This window comes from Chrysemys picta, chromosome 14 (assembly GCF_011386835.1).
Source record: "Chrysemys picta bellii isolate R12L10 chromosome 14, ASM1138683v2, whole genome shotgun sequence".
NCBI classification, from domain to species: Eukaryota; Metazoa; Chordata; order Testudines; family Emydidae; genus Chrysemys; species Chrysemys picta.
Genome location: NC_088804.1, coordinates 7,011,118 through 7,028,200, shown reverse-complemented (window position 1 = coordinate 7,028,200; position 17,083 = coordinate 7,011,118). Strand labels below are relative to the sequence as shown.

Genomic DNA, 17,083 nt, shown 5'->3' with positions numbered 1-17,083 from the left:
GAGCTCATCACACAGTCCCATGAATGTGGCTTTCCTCGTCCAAAAGTTCTGCAGCCACTGCTCATCATCCCAGACGTGCATGACAATGTGATCCCACCACTCAGTGCTTGTTTCCTGAGCCCAAAAGCGGCGTTCCACTGTGGTCAGCACCTCCGTGAGTGCCACAAGCAATCTCGTGTCATAGCTGCTACACGTGGCGAGATCAATGTCAAACTGCTCTTGCCTTTGTAGTTTAAGGAATAACTCCACTGCCACTCGTGACGTGTTAGTGAGACCGAGAAGCATATTGGTCAACTGTGCGGGATCCGTTCCTGCAGACCGAAGAGGTAGGGTGTGCAATACACAAACCGTTGAAAGATGGCGCCAAATGTGGATGGAAGCACAGTGTAAGTGTGTGGACTCACCCCTGCGGCGCCTCCTGCTGGTCTCTCAGGGAATTAGCTCAATTTCCAGCCCGGAGCGCTCTCTGCAGGTGGGTGATCCGCCACCACTGGGCCCCGTGTTCCCGCCGGACCCCGGTGCCCATTTTCTATGAGGTGCTGCCCCCTGGCAATACCCCAACAATCTCTGTGGGTCTCCCTTCCCCGGGGAACCCCCACCCACTACCCCCACCTTGCCTCAGTCTGGGCTACTGCCAGGGCTCACCTAGCCCACTCACTGGGGCAGACTGCAGTATAAAAGCCACTCATCACAGGCAAGGGGGTTTGACCTGCTGCCTTCTTCTACCATCCAGTACCTCTATGGGCCTGGGACAGGGCCGGTGCTACCATTAAGGCAAACTAGGCGGTTGCCTAGGGCGCCAAGACTCGGGGGCGCCAAAAAGCGGTGCCCCCAATTTCCCCCCAGTGGCAGCTCTCCACCCCCCCAGCCCAGGGAGCCATGCGGCAGCTCCCCACCCCAGCTCACTTCTGCTCTGCCTCCTCCCCGAGCACGCCGCCCCCGCTCTAATTCTCCTCCCCTCCCAGGCTTGCGGTGCCAAACAGCTGATTGGCGCCGCAAGCCTGGGAGGCGGGAGAAGTGGAGCAGTGACGGCGTGCTCGGAGAGGGGGCGTAGCAGAGGTGAGCTGGGATGGGGAGCTGCCGCACAGCTCTCCAGGCGGGGGGGGAAGCTGCCGCGGGGGCGGGGTGCCTCAGGGCCGGAGGGTTGCTGCCGCAGGCCCCTGCTACACAATCCCCAGCTCCGTGTGCAGGTGGCGGAGTCCCCTTCAGTGCGCCAGAGGTTGGTCCCGGCGGAAATCACCAGAGCCGGAGACCTCCTGGATTACGACCGGGGAAACTAGCTGGATCCCCTGACGCTCACTCGGCGTATGGGGCTCTCCAGGCCTTGTACTCCCCGGCGCGTACTTCAGGAGGTGAGGGCCACTTTGCCGTCCGCTGCTCGGGCGTACCTCGACCGGGTCCTGCGAGAGGGCACTCCCCGCCCACCCTCCACCCGAGGCCCTCCGGACCTTTTCATTGGGCCCCATGGACCTAACCAGCACCCCCGCCCCTTCTCCATGAGCCGGCTGCACAACTTGCAGCCGGTTCATTTCCAGACCGCGCCAAGGAAACATCTATACATGCTCGTGCTCCACACCCTTCACTTCCTCACCCTCATGTCCCGCCCCGACACAAAATGGCGGGACCTCTTACCACCTGTAGAGGGTGAGAAGCCCCGGTGGGCCAGCCTATACTCCACCCTGGTCCCGCGGCCCACCAGGGATATCAGCTGGCGGCTCCTTCATGGGGCTGTGAGCACGGGCATGTACTTGGCACGGTTTACCCCTGTCCCAGACACCTGCCCTTTCTGTGGCATAAGGGAGACCCTGGTTCATGTTTACTTGGAGTGCGCCAGGTTGCAGCCCCTATACTGTCTCCTCACCAATATTATGTTGCGTTTCTGGCCGCACTTTTCCCCTCACCTTCTTATTGACGCACGCCCTATCCGTGGCCCCACAAAGTCACGGGGCCTCCTGGTCAACCTCCTCCTGGCCCTGGCTAAACAGGCCATCTATAAACCAGGGAGAGGAGGTTGGCCGATGGAATCTCCGGTGACTGTGGGGCCTGTTTCCGGTCCTCTGTCCGTTCACGTAGCCGGGCAGAGTTCCTCTGGGCGGCGTCCACTGGCTCCCTTGACACCTTTGAGGAGCAGTGGGCGCTGTCCGGGGTTCTCTGCTTGGTGTCCCCGTCAGGTTCCCTTCTTTTGACCCTTTGACCACACTCCTGTCCCTGTTATTACATTAGTTGTCCCCCATAATCAGTTGGTTTTCGGGTCCTGTAGATCTTCCCCTTAGGCTGAGGGGGGATCCTTTAGCAGTGGATTTTCCTGGAACCCAATATGTACACACAGGGATTGCTGGGATGCGAAGCAATGCATCACGGGGCATTGGGACAGGACCCAGGATGCCCTGCAACCCCCTCCGCCTTCCCACAACTCTTAGCGGCAGAAGAGGAAGAGATGCTTTGTGGGATAGCTGCCCAGAGTGCACCGTTCCGAATACCGCAGCAAGTGCCGCAAGTGTGAACACACTATTGTGCGGGCAGCTGTCAGTGTGAACACACAACAGCGGTTTCCCTTCAGCGCTCTCTGAGCGGCGCTGTAACTCTGTCAATGTAGACATAGCCTTAGGAAGGTGAGATGTGGAGTCCTAACTGAACAATGAGTGAAGTACTGCTCTACCAAACTGAGCATCCACCTGGGATGCTAGGCGTGGTGTACAGTGTTTTGTAAATGTATGAACAGAGTGCCATGTTGCAGCTCTGTAAATTTCTACAATGGGAATATGCCAAATGCATGCCACAGAGTCTACCGCTGCCCTCATGGAATGTGATCTTATCCCTATCTGGAGAGGGACAGAGGCTCATTTGTAACTTTCTTCAAGGCCTAGCCGTACTTCACAAAGGCGATCTCCATGGGTAATTGCCTGCCTTTTATTATTTTGTGTGTAAGAAATCAAAAGATTTGGTGGCTTTCTAAACTCTTGGATCCCTGGATAAAAAGCTAAACTCGTTTTAGCATCTAGTGTGTGGAGTTTACTTTGTCCAAATGTGCATGAGGTCTGTGGAAGAATTCTGGCAGATTGCTTGCTTGCTTGAGATGGAAATCTATTACCACCTTGGGTAAGAATTTGGGGTTACAGAGAACCCCTTTGTCCCAGGGAAAACTGTGAAGGGTGGATCAGCCATGGGAGCTTGAAGTTCACTTGCACTTCTGACAGATGTTACGGCTATAATGAAGGCTTTTTTGATTGATAGGTGAAACAGCAAACACTCATTCAGCAGCTCAGAGGGTGGCTTCATAAGTGATGACTAGGTTAAGGTCCCATGATGGAGTTGGACTTTGACTCATAGATAGTAGTTCACTAAACCTTCCATAAATCTCTTTATTCTGTCATGAGTAAGTACAGTAGCATGTTGTCAGTAGATATGGCTGCTAAATGAACTTTCAGAGGTGATTAGAAGTGACCGGAAAGTTTCAAGTGAAGCAAGTATTCAGGTATAGACTGGATTGAAGCTGACATTGGGATGATGTTGTTAACGGATGCCCAAACTCAAAATCTTTTCCACTTGAGGTCATAGCACTTGCAAGTCGATTGTGTCCTGGAATTTATCCAGACATATTGTACTTCCAGCGAACAGGACCTGAGAGCTCAGCAAACTGCCCTCAGTTCTAGTATGTTGATTGTAGCTTCTTCTCCAAATAGTTCCAGTTTTGGTGACTCGGTAAATTGTTGAAATGGGCTCCCCATTCCAAGTTGGAAGAATCAGAGGTGATAGTTGCTGAGGGTGGGGCCGAGGAATTGAAAGCTACCCCTTTCAGAGCGTTATATGCTGTGTTTGCCCTGAGAGGTACAGGAGCACATCTCTTGGAAGAGTCAATTTTGAGAAGAGGTTGTCTGAACTTGGGAGATAATGTTTTGCTAACTAATGCTGCAGAGCTTCAACTAAACATACCATACCATTTTGAACACCTTTGCCAGGAAACCGGAGAAGGATAAAAGTGGCCTCTGACACACTAGATTTTTCACAGGCTAGGAGGAGAAGTCCCTTTGCTGCTACTGTTTTCAGAGAAGGAAGGGGAGAGGCAGAGGATCAGAGTGACCACTGAGCTGAGCTTTCCGAGTACAGGCTGGCAAGCGAGGAGCAGGGCTCTCAGAAGCAAGAGGAGCTGGGAGCACACAGATCTCTGGTGCTCCTCAGAGAGTGATAGAGACACAACAGAAAAGCCCTAGAAAAAAGCCAGGGGAGGAGGGGCAGAATTAATGAACTGATTAGGAGCAGCGTTAATTGATTTGGGGGGAACAGAAGGATTCATTGACCGGGTTGGGGAAAGTACTGATTAGTAGGAAAACTAGGTGAAGAGTAGAAAAATTTATTCATGAGCACATTGGCTGAATCAGATTCAGAGCTTGATCAGATCCAGCCATGTTTATTTCCTTTTTTTGTTGTTGTTGTTCTCTTTACTATGAACTTTTAGGTGACTGGGTTTTCTTCACAGAAGTGTTTGGGGAGGAGCGTTTATGAGTGTGATGATGGCAAACAGAGCCAGGTGTCTGCGGTGTGGCCACATGCTGAGGCAAGGAGTATCAGCAATTGCCCTATGGGATAAAAGTTCTACATAGAGCACCTGGCCACTTACATGGTCGGTGGTCAAATGCACACGACAACACATCCAGCAAGCAAGACAAAGTCATCAAAAAAGAACCTTCAAAGAGATTAGTTTAGGCTTCAGTGCTAAGATAATTTTCCTTACACACAAGAGAAAAGGCAAGAGCTTTTAATGCATATATGATTCTAAACGAGAAAGGAAAACAGACCTACTCATGTTACTAACCACAATTCTTCCAAAAACAAGATGGCACCTGCCTGGTACCTGGCCTCTCTCTCCAGCTGGCTACATTGTTAAAAAGTGCTTGTCGAGATATCAGTTGGCATGATATCACAGAGAAACACAAGCAAAATAACACCTTATCACAGGACTCACTGGAATCAATGCTTTCCAAACATGGCCACAAGGTACCAAGTGCCTTATCATCAGCTGGAAGTTAATAATTAAAAACACGTGGCCAACTATCAAGCAATTTCTATGCTAAATTACATTAGCCTCTTCACAGAATGCACTGTACACGAAGTCATACACACTCCACCGATAACACGACAAACAGTCCACCAGTACCATAATGATAATCACATAGAGTCATATTCTGAAATCTTTACTCCGTTTTTACTCAGACAAACTTTCACTGTACTGCACGAGAGCTTGCCTGAGTAAGGACTGAGTAAAACGTGGGAAATGATTTCAAGATCTGTCCCCCAGTGAGCACGGCTAAGGTAAGTCCTGGTGTTGTTTAAGGGACAAACCGAACTCCCTGGAACCAGTTCCATCGGATACGAATTCCTGACCGCAATATACACTGCAATGAATTGAAGATTGCACAGTGACCCCAGCTAATTCCATGTCAAGAAATCCTCAAATTCACGTTTTCCCACACGGAAGTAAAGCAGTCACACAAGAAAGTGTGGAGTGGAAGAGGAAAAAGGAGTACTTGACAGGTATGCTGTGGTTAATAAATGTTCGTTTACCTCTGGATTCAAATGTAATTTAATGAATACACTAGTCTGGTAAGTTTCAATGTTCTCTTTAGTAGATCGTTTTTCATATCACAAAATCATCACAGTTGTGGCTGTCTGCTCAGGAAAATCCCTTAACTTCATTAGCTGGAATGTTGGGGGTCAGAATTGATATGCATTGGCAAAACTGCATGAGAGAAGCTTGTCCAATGTTGTGAAAGTCACTTTCATTAAGCAGAAATGCTCAGCAACCTCTTAAATATGGAGAAATAAATTAGCTGTTAAGTCAGGCAAGTTCATTCATATTTTACTTGCCCAATGCAGTGCAACGGACTAAGTGAAGCTACAACAATCGAAACATATCTGTGATTGGTGCCTTCTGGATTAGCCATGCATTCTGCCCCAAGCAAATATTTAACCTACATCTGTAAAACCTCTGGGCAGAGAACCACAAAATCTTGGCTAAAATTTAACTCCCTCCTTTCCCCTCCACACAAGCAACCTGATGAAAAAAAAAAATCACTAATCCAGAAATGCAGACAGGAGCAGAACTAAAGTCTTCTATGTCCCTAGACTCTCCTTATTGAAACCCCCCACACACACACAAGAAAGATCAATTGTAATGAGAATGTGTCTCTAGAGACCATTTCATTATCGCCTAGCTCATTATTACAGTTTTACTGCAGCACAGGAACCTTAAACTGCGAGGAGGTTTCTGGGAGCAGCCGAGATACGATTTGCCAAACCCTATATAAATTGATTAATAAAATAATAATAAATACTCTGCATTTCCACAGGATCTTTTATCCAAGGATATCAAAGCTCGTTACAAAGATTAAGCTTCTTGTGAGACATTTGTCCTCATTTTAAAATACACAAACCCAGAGGCCCAGATCCTGAGATATGGCCAACTTGCATTCAACACAGCTCAGGACATGGAGGGGAGTGTTATAAAAGTGACCTAACCACTTTTGCATACCCGTATCCAGATGGCCAATGGATCAAAGTCATAGCTTTAGGACTCTGGTAGTTTATGGTGGCTGCGCATGGCCCCAAGGGAGCATTCCAGTAGATGGGGATCACTGGAACGTAGAGATGCTTGGATCATACCCCTTTTCCATGACCATGCCCCTGCACCAACAACCAGGATCAAGGGTAGCATGGAGCTGCTATTACTGCAGCTCTAAGCCACTCGAGGATTCTCCTAGACGCGAGGAATCTTCAACGGGCCAGTTAAGTGCGTTGGCTTTCGGGCCGCTTTGTACCACCAGAGTGACAGAGGCTCTGGCCCAGAGCCTGTCCCTTTGTAATGTACCATGTAGGAGACTAAACCATCACAACCCCAATGCAATCAGTGGTGAACGCCTCAGTTTCCTACCATGAATCTGTCACTGGTATGCACAAAAAGCACTAAGCTCCCAAACCAGTCTTAGAAAAAGCCAGGCTCTGTACTTTAATTTCTGTAAGCGATGCACTAGCTAGCCCATACTGGGCCAATGGACTTGCCTCGGTCTCCCATATTGAATTCCCCCTCTGTCCAATCGAGGCAATTGACGCACAAAAAAGCCCCAAACAAAACAAAATAACCACCCACCCTGGATAGGATTTAATAAACTTTTTCATTTTTGCAAACATCAAATTAGGTCTGAATAGAGACTGGGAGTGGATGGGTCACTACGCAAACTAAATCAATTTGTTAGTCTCTAAGGTGCCACAAGTTCTCCTCGTTGTTTTTACAAAACTAATTTCCCTTTGCTAAATACTCACACCTTCTCGTCAACTGTTTGAAGGGGGCCACCTTGCTTACATTGGCCTCATTAACACGACAAAAGTGATTTCCACCCCTTCTTGTCAACTGCTGAGAATAGCCCACATCCACCTTAATTGAATTGGCTCCTTAGCACTGACCCCCCACTTGGTAAGGCAACTCCCATCTTTTCATGCGCTTCCTGACTCTCTGAGCTCTGGTCAAGTGAAAAAATTCTCTAAGTTATACCTCCCTACTGTATGTTCCACTCCATGCAGCCGATGAAGTGGGTTCTAGCCCACGAAAGCTTATGCCCAAATAACTGTGTTAGTCTCTAAGGTGCCACCGGACTCCTTGTTGTTTTTGCTGATACAGACTAACACGGCTACCACCGCTCTGAAACCTTTTTCATTTTTGTTTAGTATGAAACAGACTTAAGGCCAAGGAGAGGGAAAAGAATCACAGCCATACTCCATCTATACTCCGGCTCATTTTTACACTCGTATTAAAACAACGTTTGTCAGACAGACTATAACCCCACAGACAGACAAGAACCGTAGCACAAAGCTGTTTTCGTGCCAAAGCTGCACCACTCCACTCATGGTCTCTGCTTCTGTTAAGCGACCTACCTTTTACTCTTGTCATATTTTTCAAACTCCCCTTTCAAACAGGATCTCTTGAATATTTCCAGTGATTAGTTTTAATGCTGCATATTTGTGCACTACACAATGTCCATTTCCTCTCCCCCCTGCTGAACAACGTCTCAGACATGCCTGTACAGCATAGTCCCGGCTTTCTGCTGTTTCTGATGGCTGCCTAGGAACCACGAAACCAGATAGCGCCCCGAGGAAGAATACACAGTTCATTCAATAGGTCATTAATGTTTCATGGAATTAACCAGTGAGGGATTCTGCTTATAAAGCACTCCTAGAAAAAAGGTTAACAATGAGAGCAAGATAGCTCTGGCAAGTATAAGCCTGTCCCGTAATACCATGGTGACATATTCTAATTCTGACTTGAAAGGACTCTGCCTTCTGATGGGACAGTTTGATCACCAGGTTAATTCAATTCAAGACATTTTCACCAATAGATACCAGCCTGAAAAGACCACTCTGCAGTCTCCTCTCTACTAGTCACGGACAATTATCCTTACGTCTGTCAGTGATGTGCCAGAAAGCACCTTCAGGGATGGACTGTCTGACAATGCTTTCCCAGCCAGCACCAACAGTGAATCAGGTCTCTCAAGTGCCTTAGCGACAGATGTGTGCTATACTGTACATCTAGAAATACTAAAAGAGTTAATGGATGGATTTTTTGTTTCGTTTCGGAAGTGATATAAGATGATATGAGCAGGAAGTAATCAGAGACTCCTCAAAGCACACTTCATAACTTCCTTAGAGGTTTTTAAGGTCAGGCTTGACAAAGCCCTGGCTGTGATGATTTAGTTGGGGGTTGGTCCTGCTTTGAGCAGGGGGTGGGACTAGATACCTCCTGAGGTCCCTTCAACCCTGATATTCTATGATTCTATGATTCATATGTACATTAAAAAGAACAGGAGTACTTGTGGCACCTTAGAGACTAACACATTTATTTGAGCTTTCGTGGGCTACAGACACTTCATTGGATGCATAGAATGGAACATATAGTGAGGAGATATATATACATTGTCGGAGAAAACATTCTACACCTTATCTATACCAGGTCATAATGACTTCTTACACAGTTCTTTCTCACCCGCCTCACACAATCCTCGCTTCTACAAATCTCGCGTTATCAGGGTTACAGTTAGCCTGACTCTTGCTAATGAACTGTCATGTATTGCATCCCCTTCCTGTCAGTTCTTTCTCTGCTTCCACAACATATATATATTCCATTCTATGCATCCGATGAAGTGGGTTTTAGCCCACGAAAGCTTATGCTCAAATAAATGTGTTAGTCTCTAAAGTGCCACAAGTACTCCTGTTCTTTTTGCGGATGCAGACTAACACGGCTGCTACTCTGAAACCTACATTAAAAAGGTACTGCTAATCTATAGGAAAGTTCAAAAGAAAGTTCAAACAATACTGTTTTTTTTCCTGTACCTTTCCACTCTTCGTCTGTTGTAACAGACTTGCATGAAGACAGTCGTGTTCAGTTTGTTTTCAAGGACTCCTCTTCTCCTGCTGCTTATTCCCCACCTGAAGTCAGAATCCCATTTGTGACACTGCAATTAGTTGATCCCCTCGTCAGCTAAGATAAACAATGATCATGATGTACCAAGAGAGGATTATGACTTCAATAGAGGAACATGCAGAAGCAATAAATTACCCTTACAAATAAATCTCATTTTCAGGAATATTATTATTGATTATTTTTACAACACTCAAAAGTGTCCTAGTCTTTATTGAACAAATACAAAGAGATGGTCCTTGCCCGGCAATGCTTATGGTCAGATTTTAGAGGTGACACAATGAGTTGGAGTGACAAACAGAGGAGGGGGCGGGGTAAGGAAGGACACAGGTTACAGCAAACAGATCATGTGGTTACTCAGTTTTAGACACTTGCACCTCTTGATAGCTCCCTTAAATGTACTGGGCCAGATCTTCAGCTGGCGGAAGCTGGCGCAGCTTCATTAGCTTCAGGGAAGCCATGATGACTTTGCACTAGCTCCGGCTTATCCATAAAGTTGTAGGGGGTTGGGGGAGGGGGGGGGTTGGTTTTGCTTTGGTGAATTATCTCCTAAATCTCAATAGCACTAAAAATGTGAGGAAAGAAAAACTGATCCTTTAGGGAGTATAAATACAATTTTCTCTCAATAAAATATCGTTTAACATTTTTACTAAGGGGTCAGTTGATTGTAAGTACATTCCAAAAGTTATTCACTCCATGAAATAACTCTTACTTAATTGGCCTCTCAGAGGTGGTAAGACAACTCCCACCTGTTCATGCTCTCTGTATGTGTGTATATATATCTCCTCAATATATGTTCCATTCTATATGCATCCGAAGAAGTGGGCTGTAGTCCACGAAAGCTTATGCTCTAATAAATTTGTTAGTCTCTAAGGTGCCACAAGTACTCTTGTTCTTTCACTCCATGAAGTGATTCAGTCCTTTTAGTAGCCAGAATATTCGATCCAGAAGACAAAAAGCTACTATCCCAGTCATCTTAGTGACCTCTGTCAGATTACATCCAGTTAATGTAGTTTTGTTGTGTATGTCTAATGAGAGGGCAGCCCACCACCGGACGCCGAGCATTAGGAGTGCGACTCACTAGACTACATGCAGTGGAAGATGGAGTCAGTAAACTACATTGCAGATGTTGAGTCATTGTTGGCAAAACATGGGAGGGGTGAGAGATAACTAAAATGGGGAGCAAATTAACTCAATCTCATAAAACACCCACGGCTCAATTTGGGAAATGTTACAGCCAGCCATTAAGTGATCATCTTGAGAAAGATACAGACACATCAGTGCAAAGTAGCTAGGTGGTACATGGCTCTTTCTGCTATGAGGGTATAGATTCTGATTTATATTGGTGTACACAAAATGAGAGTCTCTTGGGGTAAAAAAACCCACCCTGTATAATGAAACACATTCAGCTCTTTCTTGTCGGGACCAGAACCTCTTCAGATCTGGGAAATGGAATTCAGTTACTATTATGAATTGTAAGCAAGAAAACATCTGAGGTTTATTTTCTATGTACCCAAGAACAGAACTAACACAGCATCGTTTTAGGGTTTACACATAATTCCTCCTGTGCAGTTAAGGGCGAGACCGATATTTCCTATGTTAATGAAACAGGTATAGCCATACAAAGAACAATGTGACAGAAGGATGGATAAAACTGGTTCACTTACGTCACACTTTACAAGTACAAATTCCAAGTCACACAGTCAAAACACAACAGGTGAATAATTATAGTGTGCACGTGGGTAATAAGAACTAGGCTATTTCCCAACACAATGAAATAGCATTCCTGTTGAACTGCTTTAGTTGCTAGACATTGGTCTGCTTGCAGAACCCTGAGGTGAGTAACATTGCTATTTGCTGCAGTGGCATTAGTACCCGCTGCCACCATTAGGGGTCAGGGTAGTCAACAACAAGGCAGGTTTGCTCAGAACATTTTCTACCAGCTATAAGAATTTAGTGTCTCCTGATGAGAGTTTATTCAAGCATCGAGTCGTTACTATCCGTTGCCTGTTACTGCTAATCAGCAGTGTAAACAAGCAATTATAGTACAGCATCATTCTTCAGCTTTTGTGCCGAAAGTTCTCCAGTCTAACCCGTTAATGAGACAGAAACACTATATTAACACATATCGTGTACTACTGCCACATAAGGTGTACGTCGCTACATTGGGCCATGCATTGTAATGCTAGGCAATTGAAATGCCTCAAAATAATAGGTATAAAAGTAGAAACCTTTAGGATTATTTTTTAAAGGGCTGTTCTCTAGAAACTTATTTTGATTTACACATTTTTGGTGCAGTTTGTTAGAAATGAACTGCAGTGATACCAAGGATATTACTCCCTATGGTAAGGCTCAGATTATGACCCAATCTACATGGCTGCGCCGGGGCATAAGAGAGAATAAACCCCACCTTGGTGTAGCCTCCCCAGGATCTAGACACATAGGGATAAGCACTTTATAACACCTATTTCCACCGTGAGCAAGGGGGTAGGGAGAGAGCCAAGCACTGACTTCACCTCTCCAGTGTCCATGCCAGCTGATTTCAGAGTAGCAGCCGTGTTAGTCGGTATCCGCAAAAAGAACAGGAGTACTTGTGGCATCTTAGAGACTAACAAATTTATTAGAGCATAAGCTTTCGTGGACTACAGCCCACTTCTTCATGCCAGCTGAGCCATTGGAGGGATGGTGTTGTGTCTGTTACTGGGACATGAGTCCTTTCCTGTGCCTTGTCCTAGAATGGTGCAAGGGATAGCTCAGTGGTTTGCACATTGACCCCCTAAAGCTAGAGCTGTGAGTTCAATCCTTAAGGGGGCCATCTGGGGATGGGGGGGAGGAAAAAAAAACCTGTCAGGGACAGTACTTGGTCCTGCTAGTGAAGGTAGGGGACTGGACTTGATGACCTTTCAAGGTCCCTTCCAGTTCTATGAGATAGGTATATCTCCATATATTTTATTATTACATGCAGCCTCCTTTCATAGGCTCTTGTCTGGATGGAATTTGGGACGTGCAGGGCTGTGGCGGTCAGAGAAAGAGGTGACTTTCCCCCACTCCAGGGCTGTGGCTGCCGGGGAGAGATACCCCTCCTTCCCATCCCCAGCTCGGGGGCTGCCGGAGCAGGGGAGAGAGGGCACATCCATCGTATTAGAAAGGTAAGACTACTGATATTAAAATATGAGTTGTGTGCTTTTATTTGTAGAACAAAAAAAGTTAATTACTATTAAGTTTTTTTTATATAGCGGTTTTCCTCAAAGCACTTTACAATAGTTAGCTAACGGTACAAATAATATTTGGAAAGATCATTAAGTGGTCCGCCGAGACCCTCAGCAATTTTCAAGTGGTTAGCGGAAAAAAAAGTTTGAGAACCACTGGCATAGAGTACACTTATAAAGTTTGCGGACGATACCAAGATGGGAGCTTGCAAGTGCTTTGGAGGATAGGATTAAATGATCAAAATGATCTGGACAAACTGGAGAAATGCTCTGAAGTAAATAGGATGAAATTCACTAAGGACAAATGCAAAGTCCTCCACTTAGGAATGAACAATCAGTTGCACACATACAGAATGGGAAATGACTGCCTAGGAAGGAGTACTGTGGAAAGGGATCTGTGGGTCACAAGCTAAACATGAACCAACAGTGTAACACTATTGCAAAAAAGCAAACATCATTCTGGGCTGCATTATCAGGAGTGTCATAAGCAAGACATGAGAAGTAATTCTTCCGCTCTGCTCCACGCTGATAAGGTGTCAGTTAGAGTATTGTGTCCAGTTCTGGGTGCCACATTTCAGGAAAAATGTGGACAAATTGGAGAAGGTCCAGAGAAGAGCAACAAAAATGATTAAATGTCTAAAAAACATGACCTATGAGGAAAGATTGAAAAAACTTGGGTTTTTTAGTCTAGAGTAGAGAAGACTGAGGGGGGACATAACAGTTTTCAAGTACATAAACGGTTGTTACAAGGAGGATGGAGAAAAAATGTTCTCCTTAACGTCTGAGGATAGGACAAGATGCAATGGGCTTAAATTGCAGCAAGGAGGTTTAGGTTGGACATTAGGAAAAACTTCCTAATTGTTCCAGTGCTTAATTACCCTGACAAATTGCCTAGGGAGATTGTAGAATCTCCATCATTGGAGATTTTTAAGAACAGGTTAGACAAACACCTGTCAGGGCTGGTCTGGTTATTACTTAGTCCTGCCTTGAGTGCAGAGCACTGGACTAGATGACCCATTCTATTGAAGTCCCTTCCAGTCCTACACTTCGATGATTCTATACCATTAAATACATACGTAATTTTTATTGTTTTTTCAAATACAATCTATGAAAAAGTAATGTACCCCCTCCCCCGGCCTGCTCAGTCTCCAAGCCCTTTTCAAGCTAAGTTCTTGGACCACACAAAGAGAGCATGCTGTGGAAGCCCCCTTCAGTAGAAGAGGGGAGTGTCACAAGGCACCGCCCACCGCACTGGCACCTCCTGCTGGCCATTTTGGGGATTAGCTTCACAGGTTGTTAAGCCCTCTCCCGCCATCACATCTGCTCTCACACCCAAGTAACTCCACACAGGGCCGATGAGGGGGCGGGAACCGGTACAAATTACCAGGGCCCGGCGGTCCAGAAGGGGGCCCGGCTTCCCCCCCGCCCCCCATCGGCCCTGTTTAGCCGGTCCACCCTTGCTGGGGGGGCCCGAAAAATTTTTTTCACCGGGGCCCAAACCCGCTCTCGGCAGCCCTGACTCCACGGACTGCAGCACCCTCTTCATGACACAGCCCTCTGTCCATGTCACGATCTGTGCTCCCCCCTTCCAGGGGCCCTGCAGCCAACTGTCCAGCCACTTCCCCAAGTGCGGGGAGGGCGGAGAAACCTGGGCCTGCCCACTCCTCCAGGTCCCAGCCCAGGGATCCTCTGAACTGCGGTCACTTACTGCGTTCCTTTGCCTCTACTGTCACTGCATTTCCCTGGGCCACTTCCCCGCAGCCACAGCACCCTACTCAGTCTCCACAGCCCGTCTCCTCCTTCCAGCCTGCGCTGCTCTGTCCAAGGTGTTACAGGTTTGCAGCCTACTGCAGACACAACCTTCCCTCCTCCAGCTCCAGGCAGCTCCTGACTGTGCTCTGCCCTGCAGCTCTTCTTATATGTGCCTGCTGGGCCCTGAATGGCTGATCCTCACAGCCCCTCTCCTATTGGCTGTTTCCTGCACAGCCTCCCTAGGGCTCTATTAACCCCCTTCATGCCAGTGTGGGGTGAAGGCCCCATCACAGGGAGATCCACACGGGGAAGATGCTTGTGCAGGAAGATTTGCAGAGGCATGTCCTAGCGCTTTGTGTGGGAGAAGGAAAAAAAAGAGATAAATGGAAGCTCCACTACAGAAAGTCACACAATCTGAAAATAAAAAGATATGGCTTTTGACTTGCAGGCCGGCCTAGCACTGCAAAGGTGTCATATCTTGTAGTGGTCTATCAATTTTTTAAGATGTAAAAAGAAAGCCTGGTTCTCTCCTCAGACCAGTTTTACACCTGTGTAACCTCTTTGGCTTCAATGGTGTTATTCCTGATTTATATTGGTGTAAGAGAGAGGAGAATCAGGCCTCATATTTAACCATTGGATTTACCATTTTCAGCCTTCATGCCAGGCTTTAAAGAGAATGTAGTGATGTGACAATGGGCAGTGAGATTTTACAACAGGGCACTTTTACAGAGTATGCACAATGACTATTAAACAAACCCCTTAATTCATGGGCTGCTGCCTGATACCAGCACTGCATTCCCCATTACGTGCAAGATCGTAATGTTTGTTTTAAAACAGGCGCTGCCCCACTCATACATCCTTCACTTGTTGTTTCAGAGATTTTGTAGAAAAGAGAAGCATAAGAAAGGGGCATTATGTATGTGTTCCTTTAAGCAATCAAAATGTAACTGGCGGAACAGGTGCTATGAATGAAAAATGTCTCATTTGGCGAATGCAATACTGCAGTCCCCTCCCTACAATCAGTTACTTTAGCAGAAGAATGTCGTGAACAGGTTATGCTACAAATTCCTCTATAATGTAACTTGCATTCTTACCATATGTAAACCCATTTGCAAGAGAGAAATCTAAACAGATAAATGAAGCAGAATAATACAGTCAAGGTTTTAGTTTGCTTTTTCAATATCAGTCTTCCATTTGTGATGGTTAAGACTTTTATAATGGGACTATATATAAAAACTTGGTTTTTGTCTATGAAAAATGAAAACAATGGCATTACAAAATAAGTCTTTAAAATATGAATTGCTTGGCAAACTCTAGCTCAGTGGTCCCCAAACTTTTCAGGTTTGTGCCCCACCTTACCCCTGTCTGCGTCCCCCTGGAGCCAGGGCTGGGAGCAGGGTCATGGTTCCCAGCGGGGAGGGAGGATGCAGACAGGGGTAGGGGGCTGATGCTGAGGCCGGGAGTGGGGCCATGGCCAGGAACAGAGCCGTGGCCGGGCTACGGTTGGGGGCTGCGGCTGGGTGTGGGGCCAGATGTGGGGCCAGGGCTGCAGCTGGGGATGGGGCCGGAGCAGAGCTGGGGGTGGAGTGGGGCTGTGTGGTGCCCCCTCCCCACCCCTTGAGGGGACTGCCTCAGGCCCCGCTGTGCCCCCTGAACGTTCCCCCTAAGAGGGCATGCCCCACAGTTTGGGGACCGCTGCTCTAGCTCCTGAAGAAGGCACTGACCAGCATGGATGGTACAGGTGGCAGAACCAGGAATAACTGGCTAGGGAACTAAACTCTCCTAGTCTAATAATTTTCTGTCTAGATGCCCCTTAAAATGCCTTGCTTTTGAGGCAGTCGTCCCAAATGAAAAGCGTTCTGCTGCCAATTGATTAATTATCCACCTTGGACAGAGCTCTTTTAGAATGAATTGAGGACAACCCCTGGAAATGATATAGTCCTGCTCATTTCCAGCAGCGCTAATAGAAACACCATTTCTGGTATTTGTGAAACCAGCGTAGACCCAACCGATACTTTTGGGTTTCCATCATAGGTAACTGATATGTTCTCAAACCTTGCGTATGCTGATTCTGTGCTGCACAATGCCCCATGTCCATGTGGACATTTTGGCCAAGCGTCACTGCTTCTCACCTGTAAGCAAGCCCAGGCCGGCTCTGATGCTGAGCTGTTCCTCCTAATAGAATTTCCGTGCCTGGTACTAGCAGGACTGCAGAAAGATCTTCCTGTGGAGCTGGGATCAGTTCCATGCTTGCCACGGCCAGGAGCAATCTCTCTAGCCTGAGTCTTTTTACCTTCTTCGCTCCCTTTTATTCTTCCTTTGAGCAGACTGTGCACAGAAAGCCCTACCACAGAGCATAGGGCATACATGGCAGGATAGGGCTTGCCCGGTCACGCAGAAGAGCTATGTAGAGCAGAACTTTTCAGCTGATTGCAACAGAGCAAGACTGGGCATTAGTAATGGTCCAAGCAGTGGCATTGACCATCACATGATCCCTGTTGGGTTGCATGTAATGCCCATTGGAGCGATGTAAGATAGGCAGGACTCAAAGAGCAAGCTGGAGTCATGGGGTTGCTGCTGCTGCTTAGTAACAACAGGGATACTTTAATAGAACTCACCTCGGAAAGTTTCTCCGAGGGGCTCCTGAGAGGCCGGA

At 46.8% G+C, this 17,083-nt stretch overlaps 1 protein-coding gene across 1 annotated transcript in view; it reads right to left on the bottom strand.

Annotated features, from left to right (window-relative positions):
* KIFC3 (kinesin family member C3) overlaps nt 1-8,103 on the bottom strand; it is a 62,332-nt gene extending 54,229 nt beyond the window's left edge. The window contains exon 1 of the mRNA XM_024111037.3: nt 7,927-8,103. The gene's annotated coding sequence lies outside the window, so the exon portion shown is untranslated. The remainder of the gene's footprint in view (nt 1-7,926) is intronic.
* Between the last annotated feature and the right edge of the window lie 8,980 nt (nt 8,104-17,083).